The sequence below is a fragment of the Lepisosteus oculatus genome, chromosome 14 (assembly GCF_040954835.1).
Source record: "Lepisosteus oculatus isolate fLepOcu1 chromosome 14, fLepOcu1.hap2, whole genome shotgun sequence".
Lineage (NCBI taxonomy): Eukaryota > Metazoa > Chordata > Actinopteri > Semionotiformes > Lepisosteidae > Lepisosteus > Lepisosteus oculatus.
The window spans coordinates 31,427,196-31,443,415 of record NC_090709.1 but is presented as its reverse complement, the minus strand read 5'-3'; the positions used below and the strand labels follow the sequence as shown (position 1 = coordinate 31,443,415).

At 46.0% G+C, this 16,220-nt stretch overlaps 1 protein-coding gene, 3 non-coding genes and 1 pseudogene across 4 annotated transcripts in view; 4 read left to right on the top strand and 1 right to left on the bottom strand.

Moving 5' to 3' along the window:
• The window catches only part of LOC138242338 (zinc finger protein 850-like), a 1,462,105-nt pseudogene that overhangs the window by 588,782 nt on the left and 857,103 nt on the right, over positions 1–16,220 (top strand).
• Positions 1–16,220, top strand: part of LOC138243350 (BOLA class I histocompatibility antigen, alpha chain BL3-7-like) — a 37,852-nt gene that overhangs the window by 7,180 nt on the left and 14,452 nt on the right. The window lies entirely within an intron of this gene.
• Positions 3,515–3,586, bottom strand: trnah-gug (transfer RNA histidin (anticodon GUG)). Its single transcript has one exon. It is a non-coding gene; the product is annotated as a tRNA-His (tRNA).
• Positions 3,788–3,859, top strand: trnae-uuc (transfer RNA glutamic acid (anticodon UUC)). The gene has a single exon. It is a non-coding gene; the product is annotated as a tRNA-Glu (tRNA).
• Positions 5,578–5,650, top strand: trnaf-gaa (transfer RNA phenylalanine (anticodon GAA)). Its single transcript has one exon. It is a non-coding gene; the product is annotated as a tRNA-Phe (tRNA).

The window sequence follows — 16,220 nt, the reverse complement described above, 5'->3', positions numbered from 1 at the left end:
GGCTGGGACAGGAGATCACACACTGTATTATTATTATTGAGAGACAGGCTCACTGTTCCCCAGGCTGGGACAGGAGATCACACACTGTATTTTTATTATTGAGAGACAGGCTCACTGTTCCACAGGCTGGGACAGGAGATCACACTATATTATTATGTTTGAGAGACAAGCTCACTGTTCCTCAGGCTTGGACAGGAGATCACAAACTGTATTATTATTATAGAGAGACCTGCTCTTTCCTGACTGTTCCTTAGGCTGGGACAGCAGATCATAATCTGCTTTATTATTATTGAGAGACTGGCTCACTCCTGTCTGTTCCTCAGGTTGGGACAGGAGGTCACACACTGTATTATTATTATTGAGCGACAGGCTCACTGTCTGTTCCTCAGGCTGGGACAGGAGATCACACAGTTTTTTTCATATTATTGTTGAGAGACTGTCACGATATTAGTTCCCCCTCCTTAAGGGTGCTCCAGACCTTTCACTTAAGACTTCATTCTCTGCACCTGTTTCCCATTCCCAGCCCACCTTAAAAGCCAGGCGCTGACGCTCATCCGGGCTCTGCATCTGATTTCCATATCGTGCGAGTCCGGGACCTGGAAGCGCCTGGTCCCGTTAAGGTTTTAACCTCTGTTCCCGTTCCCGTTCCCGTTCCTGTTCCCCGTCCGCCGGTTCCGACCCGGCCTTCGTGGTTTTTAACTTGTTCTGATGGATCTCCTGGTTTTGGACTTATCCTTGCGTTTTGGATTATCCCTAAGGACTACTCTCTCGGATTGTTCGCCTCGGCCACACCTTCCCCGTGCACCAGCGCACCTTGGACACGCCCCCTTGTCTTCAGCCCCGTTTTCCTGCATGACGTTTCCCCAGTGTTTCCCCACTCCGTCGGACTGATTCGTCCGCATAGGGTCCGGAAAGAACTGTTCGTGACAGAGACATGCTCACTGTCTGTTCCTCTGGCTGGGGCAGGAAATGACACACCGTATTATTATTACTGAGATACAAGCTCACTGTCTGTTCCTCTGGCTGGGACTGGAGATCACATACTGTTCTATTATTACTGAGAGACATGCTCACGGTTTGTTCCTCAGACTGGGACAGGACATTCCACACTAGGTTATTATTATTGAGAGACAGGCTCGCTGTCTGTTCCTCAGGTTAGGACAGTAGATCACATTGTATTATTATTATTGAGAGTCTGGCTCACTGTTCCCCAGGCTGGGACAGGAAATCAAAAACTGTATTATTATTATTGAGAGACAGGCTCACTGTCTGTTCCTCAGGCTGGACAGGAGATCACACACTGTATTATTATTATTGAGAGACAGGCTCACTGTTCCTCAGGCTGGGACAGGAGATCACACACTGTATTATTATTATTGAGAGACAGGCTCACTGTCTGTTCCTCAGGCTAGTACAGGAGATCACGCACTGTATTATTATTATTGAGATACTGGCTCACTGTCTGTTCCTCAGGGTGGGACAGTAGATCACACTGTATTATTATTATTGACAGATAAACTCACTGTTTCCCAGGCTGGGACTGGAGATCACACACTGTATTATTATTATTGAGAATCTGGCTCACTGTTCCCCAGGCTGGGACAGGAAATCACACACTGTATTATTATTATTGAGAGACAGGCTCACTGTCTGTTCCTCAGGCTGGGGCAGGATATCACACACTGTATTATTATTATTGAGAGACAGGCTCACTGTTCCTCAGGCTGGGACAGGAGATCACACACTGTATTATTATTATTGAGAGACAGGCTCACTGTCTGTTCCTCAGGCTGGGACAGGAGATCACACACTGTATTATTAGTATTGAGATACAGACTCACTGTATGTTCCTCTTGCTGGGACTGGAGATCACACACTGTTCTATTATTATTGAGGGACATGCTCACTGTTTGTTCTTCAGACTGGGACAGGACATTCCACAAGACAGGAGATCACACACTGTATTATTATTATTCAGAGACAGGCTCACTGTTCCTCAGACTGGGACAGGAGATCACAGTGTATTATTATTATTATTGAGAGAGAGGCTCACTGTCTGTTCCTCAGGCTAGGACAGGAAGTCACACACTGTATTATTATTATTATTGAGAGACAGGTTCACTGTCTGTTCCTCAGGCTGGGACAGGAGATCATACTGTATTATTATTATTGAGAGACAAGCTCACTGTTCCTCAGGCTGGGACAGTAGATCACACTGTATTATAATTATTGAGAGGCTGACTCACTGTTTCCCAGGCTGGGACAGGAGATCACACACTGTATTATTATTGACAGGCTCACTGTCTGTTCCTCTGGCTGGGGCAGGGAATCACAGACTGTATTATTAGTATTATTGAGAGACAGGCTCGCTGTCTGCTCCTCAGGCTGGGACAGGAGATCACACACTGTTGTAGTGTGCTCTCACGAGGCACCAGTTCTGTAGGGGTTTGGGAATTTACTGGGACAATTATTTTTGTGGCAGTAAATCACAAAATTGATTCTTTTAATGGTCTTACAATCCAACCATGCGATATAACTCAAGCAACGCACACACAGGTACTAATACACGAGGATACATTTATTAATATATAGAATATGCATGTAAACCTAACAGATCTTATCGTAAGGGTTATCAGAATACAAAAGATATAAATTCATTCAGTTACAAAGAGTTACACATATCAAGAGGACATAATTTCGGTATATCATTCATTTAGACCATTTCGTAATTGAACTTGTTTACAACTTCTACATTAGATACTCAAAACAAGTACATAACCCTTAGGAATTAAATTGATATCAACTGGTTGGGAGCAGTAATGCAATGAAGTTGAATATTCACTGCCGGTGGGCCCCTTTTCTTACTGTTTCAGTAGTGCAACGGTTATCACGTTAGCCTCGCACGCGAAAAAGTCCCCGGTTTGAGACCGGACGGAAACTGCCTCTTTTTGCACGCTCCTGTACTTCACAGAGGTCTTAAGCGACCGGTCATTTGTTCCCAATGTATTTCCGGTGCCTTCATGCACTCTTGTACCAAACGCACTTTCCTTCTGTACGCGGAGCCGATCATTTGCAATTGGGCTGTGCCGACAGACCAGGACGAGCTCTGTCGGCTCAAAAGCAGCGCAGGACCTGCAAGAACAACAGAAAGATTAGCATCCAGCGGGGGCCTCTTAGTGATCCCAAGATCTCATCAAGAATCGGCTCCAGCAACAGGGCTGGGCGCATTGTTCCATTCTCCGACCACTCTCGGTGTAAACAAGTCCCTCCTGGTCTCTGCTTGAAATGCACTTTCCTGCGTTTGCTTTGGTGTAACTGGCTTCCCCTGCATGGGCGAATGTGAAGAAGATCCTTAGTAAGTCATTGAAGAAAACCGAGAAGAGGTCGGAGTGGCCTCTGTCGTTCATCAACGATCCAGTCAGGCAGTACTCCTCTGTAAAGCGCCGTTCGTTCACATCGATTGGCTTTTTTTTGCCTTCATTCGTGCAAGTAGTAAAAGCAGACGCCCCTATTCTGCCGTGACCCAGATTCGAACCGGGGTTGTTGCGGCCACAGCGCAAAGTACTGACCACTATACGATCACGGCAAGTTACTGATACACATGCAGCAGGGTGGAAAAGGCTGTGCTCTCTTCGTGTGACATAATTCGGAAAAGTCCTGACGTTGCATTTCAACTGAGCCCCAGTATACATCGACCCTTCGACACTCTGAGTGACAATTCTCTTGCGTGTTTTCTCATATTTATGTAGTTTGCTTGCATGATGCCGGGAACAGCGGGGGTGTGTGCTCCCATATGGTCTAGCGGTTAGGATTCCTGGTTTTCACCCACGTGGCCTGGGTTCGACTCCCAGTATGAGAACGTGTTGGTTTTGCCTCCTGCTTTCCAAAAGATCAGCACCGTGTAAGAAGGAGCCGCATTAAAACTACTCGAACGTGCAAAACGTGAGAGAAGAGGGGGTGCTTGTTTCCAACCGAAACTTTTTGTGTGTAAGACGAGCTGATCGTCGCTGCAGGAGGTGGGAGGGTTACTCTGGTAGACAGAGCTGACCTTTGGCAATAGGATTTATACTCTCCAAGATGATATTTGCACTTTCTGGAGAGGCGATTTTCTCCACTTCAGTAGCCCGATTTCGTCGATTGCGTGGAGAGGGCCGTAGAATGTGGCGCCACCTTTCCTGCTCCGTCCATGACAGGCATGCTGGTCTCTGGAGAGAGAGCACGGTCCACCAGCGCACTCCAATAAAGGCACTGGAAGCAGCTGAATTGCATTGGCGAAGCTCAGCACTGGGCCGCTGGGCACATCTTACCACCATTTCCGTAGTGTAGTGGTTATCACGTTCGCCTCCCACGCGAAAGGTCCCCGGGCGGAAACAGACTTCTTTTGTCGCCACGCACAAAAGGGGATTGGGGATTCGCCTAGCGCTGTGATCGAACAGACCCACTCACCTCTTAGTGTGGCGGGATCTGCACAGTGCATGTCGCAGCGCATCCTGCTTTCACTTCAATGCGCGTCCTGATGTACCCCGGTCTCCCGCGTGACAGGGGGGGACAGGTGACAGGTCCTATACTAACGAGGAAGACATCGCTCTCTCCGACCCCCGGCATCGTGTCCCGACCCACCGTGGTGGAAGCCGACGCGTGCTGTGCTTCCTTTATGGAGCAGAAATGACAACCGAGGAGCCGAGATCATTTCAGCATTTCGCGTCTGAACGGAAAACACAAACGACCAACTTGGAATGACTTGCCTTTGACGCTTTTCAAAGCGTTCTTTGTGCACGACGACTGCGCCGCCTAGCAGATACAAATGGGTTGTACAACTTTGAACTAGCAAATGGAAGAGGGCTAAGCCCCCTCTCTTTTAGCCCAGGTTCGATCTGTCTCCCAGAATCACCAGGGCGCACGCACACACACACACCCGTGCCGATGAAGTGCTCTGCTTCATATCTAAGGGCAACTCAACATTCACTCCTACCCCGAGAACAGAAAAGACAGCGTCCGCAGCAACAACAGCTCAGGTCTCTGCACAGGAGCTAAGCTGCCCCCATCTCCTCTGCTCTGCGGCTCCTGCGGAGCAGAGTCCTGCCTGGAGCCGTGTTTGCAGGCGGCGGCTCCCCGCGCCCTGTCTGTGCGTCGTGTCCAAGAGCTCCTGGGAGGAAGAGAGAGCCCTCCCACTCGGGGGCTTTTCCACGGTCTGTGTGAGGAGGGGCGGGTGTGTCCAGTAGCTTATCGAGCGGAAGCCTGGGGCGGCGGAGAGCTGTGATCGTGCAGACCTTGAGGTGTCACCTCTTTGTCTGCTTTCCCGCCCCCCCTCCGCCCAAGCTCTGCTCCAAAGTAGCCCGGCAACCCCTCACACCTGCAGGTGTCACAACCTAAGGTGTGGTCATGAGACACCCATGGGGTGTCATTCTGTTCTTGCTAATTGTCCATGCGAGGAAGATGCGCTGGACAGAGCTCAGAGGGCGCACCTGGGTGGCTTTCCTTCTGAGTGACGTTACTGCAACACTCTCCCGCTACTCCTGGTGTGCTCATGCCGCAACACAGGAAGGCTGGAGCAGGTGGCTGTGGGCTCTGCGCACCGCCGAAATAGCTCAGTTGGGAGAGCGTTAGACTGAAGATCTAAAGGTCCCTGGTTTGATCCTGGGTTTCGGCATTTTGTTTCATCGCGCCCTTTGTTCCTCTCTCCAGCGCCCCCTTCCTAAAGTGACGCGTCCCTTTCTTAGCCCGAAACGCAAGCGAGACACCAGCAGCAGTCCCTGCAGGTTTCTGTAGTGTAGCGGCTATCACGTTCGCCTAACACGCGAAAGGTCCCTGGTTCGAGACTGGGTGGAAACAGCCTCGTTTTGCACGCTCCTGTACTTCACAGAGGTCTTGAGCGACCGGTCATTTGTTCCCAATGTATTTCCGGTGCCTTCATGCACTCTTGTACCAAACGCACGTTTGACGAAATGACAACCAAGGAGCCTAGAGGTTATTTCAGCATTTTGCAGCAATTCACCAGGGCCTAGCAGATACAAATGGGTTGTACAACTTTGAAGAAGCAAATGGAAGAGGGCTAAGCCCCCTCTCTTTTAGCCCAGATTCGATCTGTCTCCCAGAATTACCTGGGCACACACACACACTGTCTTGTTTCTCCTACACGTATAGTGTAAAAATTAAGAACCCAGGACGAAGATGTGACACTCGAACAAACTCTTTATTATTTAACCTGTAACTCCGAACCAGTTAGCTCCTAAATTCACTATGACCTGTGACCCTGAGCAACCGTTATTCCCCGCTCAGCCCTCCATCAATCAACATGCAGTTTCACTGCTGACGCACACAAATATTACACTTTCTCCAGCTCTTATGAATTGCCTCTCTTCAAAGCCCGGTGTGTTTTTTTTTTGGAGATGTTATACAGATGCAGCCATTCAAAGTGCCGGAGGTAATTGACGCAAAACACCGCGGTACGTGATTGGTTGACCGACAGGGGCACTCGTGGTCCGTTGGTCGGTCGTAGAAAGATTTACAGTAAATGTCTTTACTGTGCCCGTTGTAGTATTGAATATTTATATGGAATTTTACCACTACCACTAGGTGACTATTCATTGTTATTAAAATGACTTAAATTTGATCATGTTGTGATATTTTGAAATATTTATATTTAGAAATATAAATTTGTTTGGTGCGAGTGAGGTTTTATTTAATCTCTGACCAAGGGAAACGTTTCATTTTTTCAAAGAAATGTTTGTTATAAAGGAAGAGTCATGGCTTCAGTGGGATTTGATCACAGACATTGCAACAGGGAAGTCAGGAGCCTAACCCACAGCACCACCAGCAAGGTCACACCCAAAATTCTGAAAAGGCACTACAGAAACATTATCAACAGACAATGTACAGAGTGTACTATTCTTGTGTTGCGGTACATGAATATAATTATATCGTTACTAATTTCTTTAGATACGCGATTCCATATTATATTCCCTTTTAATCAAATTCTAAAAGTATGCCTGTTGACTCCGGTATCGCGTTAGTTAAAGACTTCGATGCTTAAAATGTTTAGGGAGAAATGGAATACTGGTGTGTATGTTTTCTTTAAAGTACCGAGACCAGCCATATACTGTATGTTTAAGTTCCAAAATTAATATCGTTTATGGCCTTCACACGCGTTACAGTATGCTCCTATTCTTTTTATGTTCAGGTACTAAGATTTCCCTTCAGTGGTAAAATTCCATATAAATATTCAATACTTAAACAGGCACAGTTAAGACATTAAATATACATATACATACTGTATACAGTACAGTTTGCATACAGTAATATGTTATGTTCCTAAATCAATCTCTTTTATGAGCATGTGAAAGGGGTGGTGAATCAATTCTCAAAAATTACTGTACTTTGCATGATTGGAAACAAATGTGTGATTGCGAAATGCTGTGGTGTTACTTTTACAAAATCGGTCAATGAAAAAAAGAATGTGGACCAGGGCAATACTTTGAGTTTACAGCTTGTCCAAGGTCATTCATTATTAATACTATTAGTAATATCTTCGTTAAAGACTTTGATGGCTACAGCTCAAACATGAGAGGTTGAGCTTTGTAGTGGTTTGATGGGTTTACTGAGACAATTATCAATTGTAGCAGTAATCACAAGGTTGTTCGTTGGGGCTTTTAGAAAATCAATCGTCAGAACAACTAACAACGCACACACACGGGTTCAATACACGAGAAACATTTATTAATATAAACTGTGCACCAAACATATACTAGTCTGCCTGGATACAAGCGGCAGACCTTACTGTGAGGGTTATCAATATACAAGGTATATAATCTCGAAGAGATGCAAACACAAAGAGATACACAACAGAGAATATATGTCAGTATACATCGTTCGGTTACCAAATCGCCAATCAGTGTTATTACCCACTGTTACTCTAAACTCGGAAGTAAATACATTACTCATGAATTAAATTGATAACAACTTGTGTTGAGGTACAATTAAATTCTCGAGACGCAATGTAGAACATGGGGTTTACTTATCCACTGTGTTTGGATTTGGAATTTCCCGGCACGAACACCAAACCAGCTGACAGGCTCTGTTGCAGCCTCTGTTGCAGCGGTTGTCCAATGGGCGTTGTGTCGGCGTCCTCTGGCTACCGGCCAACCAGTCGAGGTGCAGCTCGGAGTAGGACGGGCAGAGGAATCTGACTGCGGCGCGCAGGGCAGTCGTTGCTCCGAGGGGATCTACCAGCAGTCCGGCTGGCTAGTAGAAAGCCTCTATGCACAGAGTGTGACCGCGAGTCCTCACAAGTCACTCTTTTGCCTGGGAAGAAACTGGTTCGTTCCCGGTCCAGCGCTGCTTCTGAATAAGCTATTCAGGTTGTCGACGAGGGTCCAACTGTAGGCTGCCATTGATCAAGCGGAGCATTCACGTTGGTAGAATTCTGAGTACGTACGGGATCCTTGGCCTCGCGCTTAGAACAAAGTCCAAGTCCTTTTGCAGACAACAGCAGTTGTCACGTGATTGTCTCTGAGGATGCGCGAAAATGGCCAAGGAGAGCCCAGAACTGAGCTTGTGCTTCCTTTTTGATCAAGACCCAGATGTGTGCTGATTGGTTGAGAGTTTGGCGGGCATTGGAGACCCACGTGGTATTACCAGTCCCTGATTGGTTGGTCAAGGTGAGATATAAGTCACTTGCTCTTGACACTTAGGAATGCAGTCCAGATGTCCATCCGGCACTCCCTAGACTGATAGGCGCCAATGGATGACCATTGATCATGAGAGCCAGCCTTAGCTACTTGCATCCCCGTCTGGGAGCTTGCTTCTTATCAAAAGAAAAACATCTAAAATCAGCTTGCCTGAATTCTTTCTCTGTGGCTGCACCACAGAGATGGAGGGTGAGATGGGGCCTCCTTTAGGAGCATACCAACGCTTAATTCTGTCTTATTAACCAGCATTGCCGCTACAGCTTCATTAGCTCCACCTTGCGGAAATTCCGGATACTATTATTTTAAATGCGGTATTATAGGAGAATTTACGGTAACTCGCGGTAGACTGCATAAAGCCCACCGCAAAATAATGCGGTACCGCCCACTTGTTTTGAATGGCTGCATCTGTATATGTCAGAAAGAGCACTGTGACATCAGAGACACCAGCCAGAGCGCCGGGATCAGCGAGCGAGACCGCGGGAGGTGTGCGGAGCGCACTGCGGAGAGTAATTGATTACTTATCTATCGATAACCTATAAATTCAACTGAAGAACCGTAGAATAAATGATTAACTTCATCGACTGGTGAGTACTGATTCTTTTGCCGTTCTTGGCCCTGTTTTAAATATCTAGAAAACGGTCAATACCGCCTGGATCGATCAATTACAGTACCATAGTGCGTTTAGTGTTAATATTGTTCAATCCGAAATTAAAGAATGGTTATTCAAATTATTATTTAGGAATTTAATCCTAGAGCTAAAGAATTATATTCCAAGTTGATGAATTTGTTTAAGTAACAGTTAAAATGCATTTTCATTTGTTTACAAATCATAAGTATGGTAACCACGGCGACACGCGCCAAGTCACTGTGCCCGGCTAGGTGTCTCGCCTTCATCACAAAGAGCGGTGTGACGTCACGGACAGCTACTAATACTAATACTAGTGTATTCATGTTAATATTAGTGAGAGTACAACTGGTAGTTTTAATATTAATGCTAGTATTCATGTTAATATTAGTGCTTATTATGGATATACTGTTATACTATTTACACTAGTAGTCATGTTAGTTTTAGTGATATTATTACTGTTATGGAACAAGTAATAGGTTTTATTCCATGCTAAAAAAAGGAGAAAGAGAACACAACGTTTCAGCCGTGGAGCCTTCTTCAGGTGTCACACTCTCTCTTTCTCTCTTTCTTCTTTTTTTCAGCATGGAATAAAACCTATTACTTGTTCCTTTGCAGCCTACGCATGCTGACGCAGCTACCCACCTGAATTATTACTGTTATTATTAGTATTAGTAGTGTAGTAGTAACTTTGTGTTATAGTTAGTAATAATGATAGTGTTAGTCATAGTGATAGTGTTACTGTTGTAATATTAGTGGTATTTTTGTTAGTGTTTGTTATAGTGTAACTGTAGGTAAGAGTGTATGTGATGTCCATCAGTGTGTGAGTTTGTGTCTGTGAGTATGTGTACTGTCTATGTGTGATTCTGTAAAAGTGTGTGTATCAGTGTGTGGGTGTGTATCTCTGAGTGTAGTGTCTACAGTATGTGTGTGTCTGTGAATGTGTGCTAGTTTGTATTTGTGCATGTATGTGTCTGATTGTGTGTATAAATGTGTATGGTGTTAGTCAGTATGTGTAGTGTCTGTGTGTGTGAATGTGTGTGAGTGTGTAGGTGTATACTGTATCTCTCAGTGTGTGTGAATGTGTTTGTAGGTGGGCTTGGGCTCCAATGTTGTGTCTGATAGAAGTGACCCATCAACAGGTGTTGAGGTCCAGAGCTGCTTGCAAATGGAATCACTTTCTAGAGTCCAGACCAATGTCTACAGAGCTGTGAGTGCTCTGTTTTTATCACTATTAGTAGTAATGACAGCAGTAATAGAAGCAGGAGTATTAGTATCAGAATTAGTATTAGAATCTGAAGTCATGGTCGTAGTAGTAATGGTAGTAGTGGTATTAGCAGTTGTGTCAGTGGCAGCAGTATTAGTAGTAGTAAAAGTACAACTAGTAGCTTTAGTAACATTAGTAGTAGCAGTAGGAGTAGCTGTAAAATTTTATTAGTTGCAGTTGTGTCAGTGGCAGCAGTAGTAGTAGCTGTAGTAGCAGTATTACACTAGAACCATGTGTTACGATCCCTGCCTCCCGGCAACGAAAGAGGCAGAAGAAGGCGTAGTCTTAGTTCATTAGTCTACCTATCAGTGTACGCTTTCACCACCACACCTCCGTCTCATCTTGTATTTAAGCACTAGTCTTTCCCTACCTCCTCGCTCAGTATTGGTTTTCCTTTCGAGCTACTTAGTTGTGCTACGCCTTCTACCTCTTCGTACTGTTCTGGTTCCGACTTTGGTTTCTCCACTTTTACTACGTTTTTTGGATTACGGCTCGGCTTCGGTTGGTCTTTCTCAGTTTGGATCTCTGGCTTCCCCTGGACTCTCGGCTCTCTCCTTCGTCTCATCTATCCGCCAGGGCCACAGGTCTGCCCAGGATTATGCCATAAACTTTCGAGTAGCAGCAGCAGAGACTCACTGGGAGGATGAGGTCCTAATTTTTCTTTTTCTGCAAGGGTTATGTGAAGAAATAAAGGATCACCTGGTAACTATACCACAGTTGGGCAGAACTTTGGAGGAAGTAATTTCCCAGGTGTTGGAATTAGAGTTTAGAATTTGTCAGAGGAATAGAGAAAGATCTCAGACACAGATACTAGAGGTTCCTCGGCCACCACCTACCAACACTCTAGACTCGGAATAATCTATGGAAATTGCCCGCACCTGGTTAACTCCAGAAGAAAGAGAGAGACGCAGACGAGAGGGCCGCTGTATGTTCTGTGGAAAATTAGGACACTTTAAAGCTGACTGCCCTGCTTTACATTCGTCTTTGAGGCGCCTCCCTACTACTCAAGATCCTGTGGTGAGTGAGTTAACTCAATCCTCCAAGTTTTCCTCAGGATTTTCTATTATGTCTACACTGTTTTGGGGTAATAAACAGACGCCACTTCTTGCTTTTATTGACTCGGGGGCAGCAGGGAACTTCATCGACGCCTCCTTAGCTCAAGCTTGGAAATTACCCCTGACCCAGGTGACTCCTCCTCTTCGTGGACAATCTATTGATGCTTCCCCAGTGTCTCCAGGACTTATAAGATGGCAAACTGAATTAATAAGATTGCAAATTGGCGCCACACATGTGGAAGATATCTGGTTTTATCTCCTCGAGACCCCATCACATCCCCTTGCACTAGGCTTTCCCTGGCTCCAACAGAATGACCCTAACATTTCATGGTCCCATAGAGAAATTTTAACTTGGGGACCCCAATGTATTGGTAGTTGCTGTCGTCTGCAAGGTTGTAAGAGTTGCACTCATGGAAACGCCCCCTTCTGGTGTTCCTACGATACCCCCCCCAATATTCTGATCTATAGGAAGCCTTCAATGAGCAAGAGGCCTTGGCTCTCCCACCCCACCGACATTATGACTGTGCCATCGACCTTTTGCCAGGAACTATTCCTCCTAAAGGTCGTATATTCCACTCTCCAATATGGAATCCGAGGCCCTGAAAATATATATACAAGATTCTCTGAAGGCTGGAATTATATGCCCATCCACTTCTCCTACTTGTGCCAGTTTTTTTTGTGGAAAAGAAGGATGGTGGGCTCCGTCCCTGTATTGATTATAGTGGCCTTAATGAGATCACTGTTAAGAACCGGTACCCTTTGCCCCTAATTCGCTTTGCAGCGCTTGAGTCCGTGCATGGGGCCAAGATCTTCATCAAACTGGATCTACGAGGGACTTATAATTTAATCCGTATTTGGGAAGGGGACGAGTGGAAGACGGCATTCATGACAACCCATGGATATTATGAATATTTGGTCATGCCTTTTGGTTTGGTAAATGCCCCAGCAGTGTTTCAAACCTTTATTAATGATATTTTTTGTGATCTGCTACAAAGGTTTGTCTTGGTATACCTTGATGACATTCTAATTTTCTCTAATACCTTATCTAATACCCAGGATCATGTTCTCCATGTCAGAGAAGTACTCTCCCGGCTCATAAAGAATAAACTTTATGTCAAACTGGAGAAGTGCACTTTTAATGCTTCTAGGATTCACTTTTTAGGTTACATCATCTCTCCAGAAGGGGTGGAAATGGACTCAAGTAAAGTCTCCGCAATTACTGATTGGCCCACACCCAGGAACCTTAAACACATACAACGGTTTCTTGGTTTTGCCAACTTCTATAGGAGGTTTATTTGAAACTTTAGCTCGGTGGTTGCTCCCATAACCTGTTTAACTCGCAAAGGACCCAGACAAGGTAAATGGACCCCTCAAGCAGAAGAGGCATTTCAGCACCTGAAACACCTTTTCACTACTGCCCTCATCCTGAAACACCCTGATCCTTCTTTGCCTTTTGTTGTTGAGGTGGACGCTTCTGGCCATGGTGTGGGCGCTGTTCTCTCTCAACGTCATGGAGAAGAACAGATTCTTCACCCCTGCGCCTTCTTTTCTAAGAAGGTATCTCCTGCACAGATGAACTATGATGTTGGTTTTCGTGAGCTTCTGGCTAATAAGTTAGCATTGGATGGAGGAATGGAATGGAGGCACTGGCTGGAGGGAGCTCTTCATCCATTCTTGATATACACAGATCACAAAAACTTGGAGTATTTACAATCGGCCAAACGTCTATTTCCTCGCCAGGCCAGATGGTCCCTCTTTTCTCCAGATTTAATTTCCTTATCACCTACACTCCAGGCTCTAAGAACATCAAAGCTGATGCTCTCTCACGGATCCACGACCCCCCTGAGGCTGAACTGCTTCCTGAACCCATCATCCCTTCTGGTAGATTCTTGGCAGCTGTCAGATGGGACATAGAAGTCATAGTTAGACGCGCCTTGGCTGGACAAACTGTACCTCCTCAGTGCCCTCAGGACAAGTTATTTGTCTCAACCCCAGTCAGATCTTCTGTCTTACAATGGGGATATGATTCCCGCTTCGCTGGACACCCTGGATTCCGACGTACCTTGGATTTCATCTCTAGAGATTTCTGGTGGCCAATCATGGTTAAGGATGTCAAGGAGTATGTCCAAGCCTGCTCTATATGTTCCCGAATTAAGTCTTCTCGGATGAGGGCGGCAGGCCCTCTTCAACCCTTACCTATCCCCGACTGTCCTTGGACCCACCTCTCAGTTGATTTCATTACTGACCTTCCACCAAGCCAAGGATACATGACAGTCATGGTAGTAGTAGATCGTTTCTCTAAATCCACCCATTTTATTCCCCTACCTTCCTTGCCTTCAGCTAGGGAACTAGCAGACCTGTTCGTACTGCATATCTTCCGTCTTCATGGCATCCCTAAAGACATTGTTTCCGATAGGGACCCCCAGTTTATTTCACGATTTTGGAAGGCCTTCTGTAAGTCACTGGGAGCCTCAGTTTCGCTTACTTCAGCTTACCACCCGCAGGCCAATGGTCAAACTGAGCGTATGAATCAAGAACTGCTAACCTACTTACGGGAATATATCTCATCGACCCAAGATAACTGGGTGTCTTTGCTTCCATGGGCAGAATATGCTCATAATTCTTTGTATACTTCTTCGACCGGCATGTCACCATTCAAGTGTGCCTTAGGTTATCAGCCTCCTCTTTTCCCAGACTCCCCACCGGACACAGAAGTTCCTTCTGTTCAGGAGTATATCACTAACCTGCAGGACTTCTGGAAGAAGGCTAAAGCCGCCCTTCTTCACACTGCAGCTCGGCAGAAGACCGTGGCGGATCGGCACCGTCGAACCTTACCCAGATTTCGACGTGGACAATTTGTCTGGTTGTCTACCCACAACCTTCCTCTAGAGCAACCTTCTGGCAAGCTTGCTCCCAGGTTCATCGGTCCTTTTCATGTCCTCACCCAGGTTACCCCTGTAACTTATCGGCTGGCCTTGCCTCCTACCCTCAGGATTCACCCTACATTCCATGTTTCCCTCCTTAAGCCCTTTCGCAGATCCACTCTGTCTAAACCGCAACAAAAACCCCCACCACCTCGAGTAATTGACGGACTTCCTGCCTACACCGTAAATAAGATCTTAGATTCCCAATGGTCTCGTGGATCCCTGCAATACCTAGTGGATTGGGAAGGCTACGGTCCAGAGGAGCGGTCGTGGGTAGCGGAAAGAGATATACTGGAATCAAACCTGATCCGGGATTTCCATCAGAGTTTCCCTAATCGTCCAGCTAGGGCGTCGGGAGCCGCCCGTAGAGAGGGGGGTAATGTTACGATCCCTGCCTCTCAGCAACGAAAGAGGCAGAAGAAGGCGTAGCCTTAGTTCATAAGTCCACCTATCAGTGTACGCTTTCACCACCACGCCTCCGTCTCATCTGGTATTTAAGCATTAGTCTTTCCCTACCCCCTCGCTCAGTATTGTTTCCCTTTCGAGCTACTTAGTTGCGCTACGCCTTCTACCTCCTCGTACTGTTCTGGTTCCGACTTTGGTTTATCCACTTTTACTACGTCTTTTGGATTACGGCTCGGCTTCGGTTGCTTTCTCCTAGTTTGGTTCTCTGGCTTCCCCTGGACTCTCGGCTCTCTCCTTCGTCTACGGTTTTGGATTACGGTCTGGCTTTGGCTACTCTCTCCCTGTTTGGATCACTGGCTTCCCCTGGACTCTCGGCTCTCTCCTTCGGCTACGGTATTTGGATCACGACTTGTCTCTGTCGGCTCCCGCAAGTGGGTTCACTACTTGGTTTCGGTTTCACTGGCCGAATCCGTAACATTACAAGGAGGACAAACTGGAGTTTTCATTTCAAGACCAAGAATAAATTTGTTTATACGGATCTATCGGTCACATACTGTAAATGTATTTGTAGATTTACAGCCTTATGATCAAACACTGTCCTTTGGCCTTTTTATTGGTCAATTGTAAAACCTAACAGGAATCATACAGGTGGGGTTGGGAGTTTCAGACAGTTTTCAATATGTTTTCTACACACTGCAGGAAATACAATCCAGAAGGAGAAAAGACACACAGTAACAGGGAGGAGTGATGTCACAGCTCTCAGCAGGACAGGAGCAGCAGCAATGGGAGGATGGACAAATGACGAATGACTCTAGATTGGTGCAGGAGTTTTAATTCTCCTCAGTGCTGGAGACTGGAGACTGAAAAATTCAATTTGTTCAACTCAGATCCATTGGTGACATAGTTATATTACCTTATATATTAATGTATATTATACATAACTGGAAGGTCGAGTGTAAAACTGACAGACAGCAGACAGGAGGGGTTTGTCCTGCAGTTGCTCTCAGACAGTGTCTCCTGTCTGTGTTTCTACATCTGGTCTCCACACATTTAGAAAGACATAGTGACAGTAAGGAGTCTTGACGGGGCTCTCGATCAATGGAGGAGTTTCAATTCTCCTCAGTGCTGGAGACTGGAGAGAGTCTGTTTCTCTTACCTGAACACCTCACTCCAGCATCATAGACATGAGGAATGCTATACTGTTTCACTACAGTTTTACCACAGTACCTCAGCGCAGACTCTGACCCGCTGCAGGAA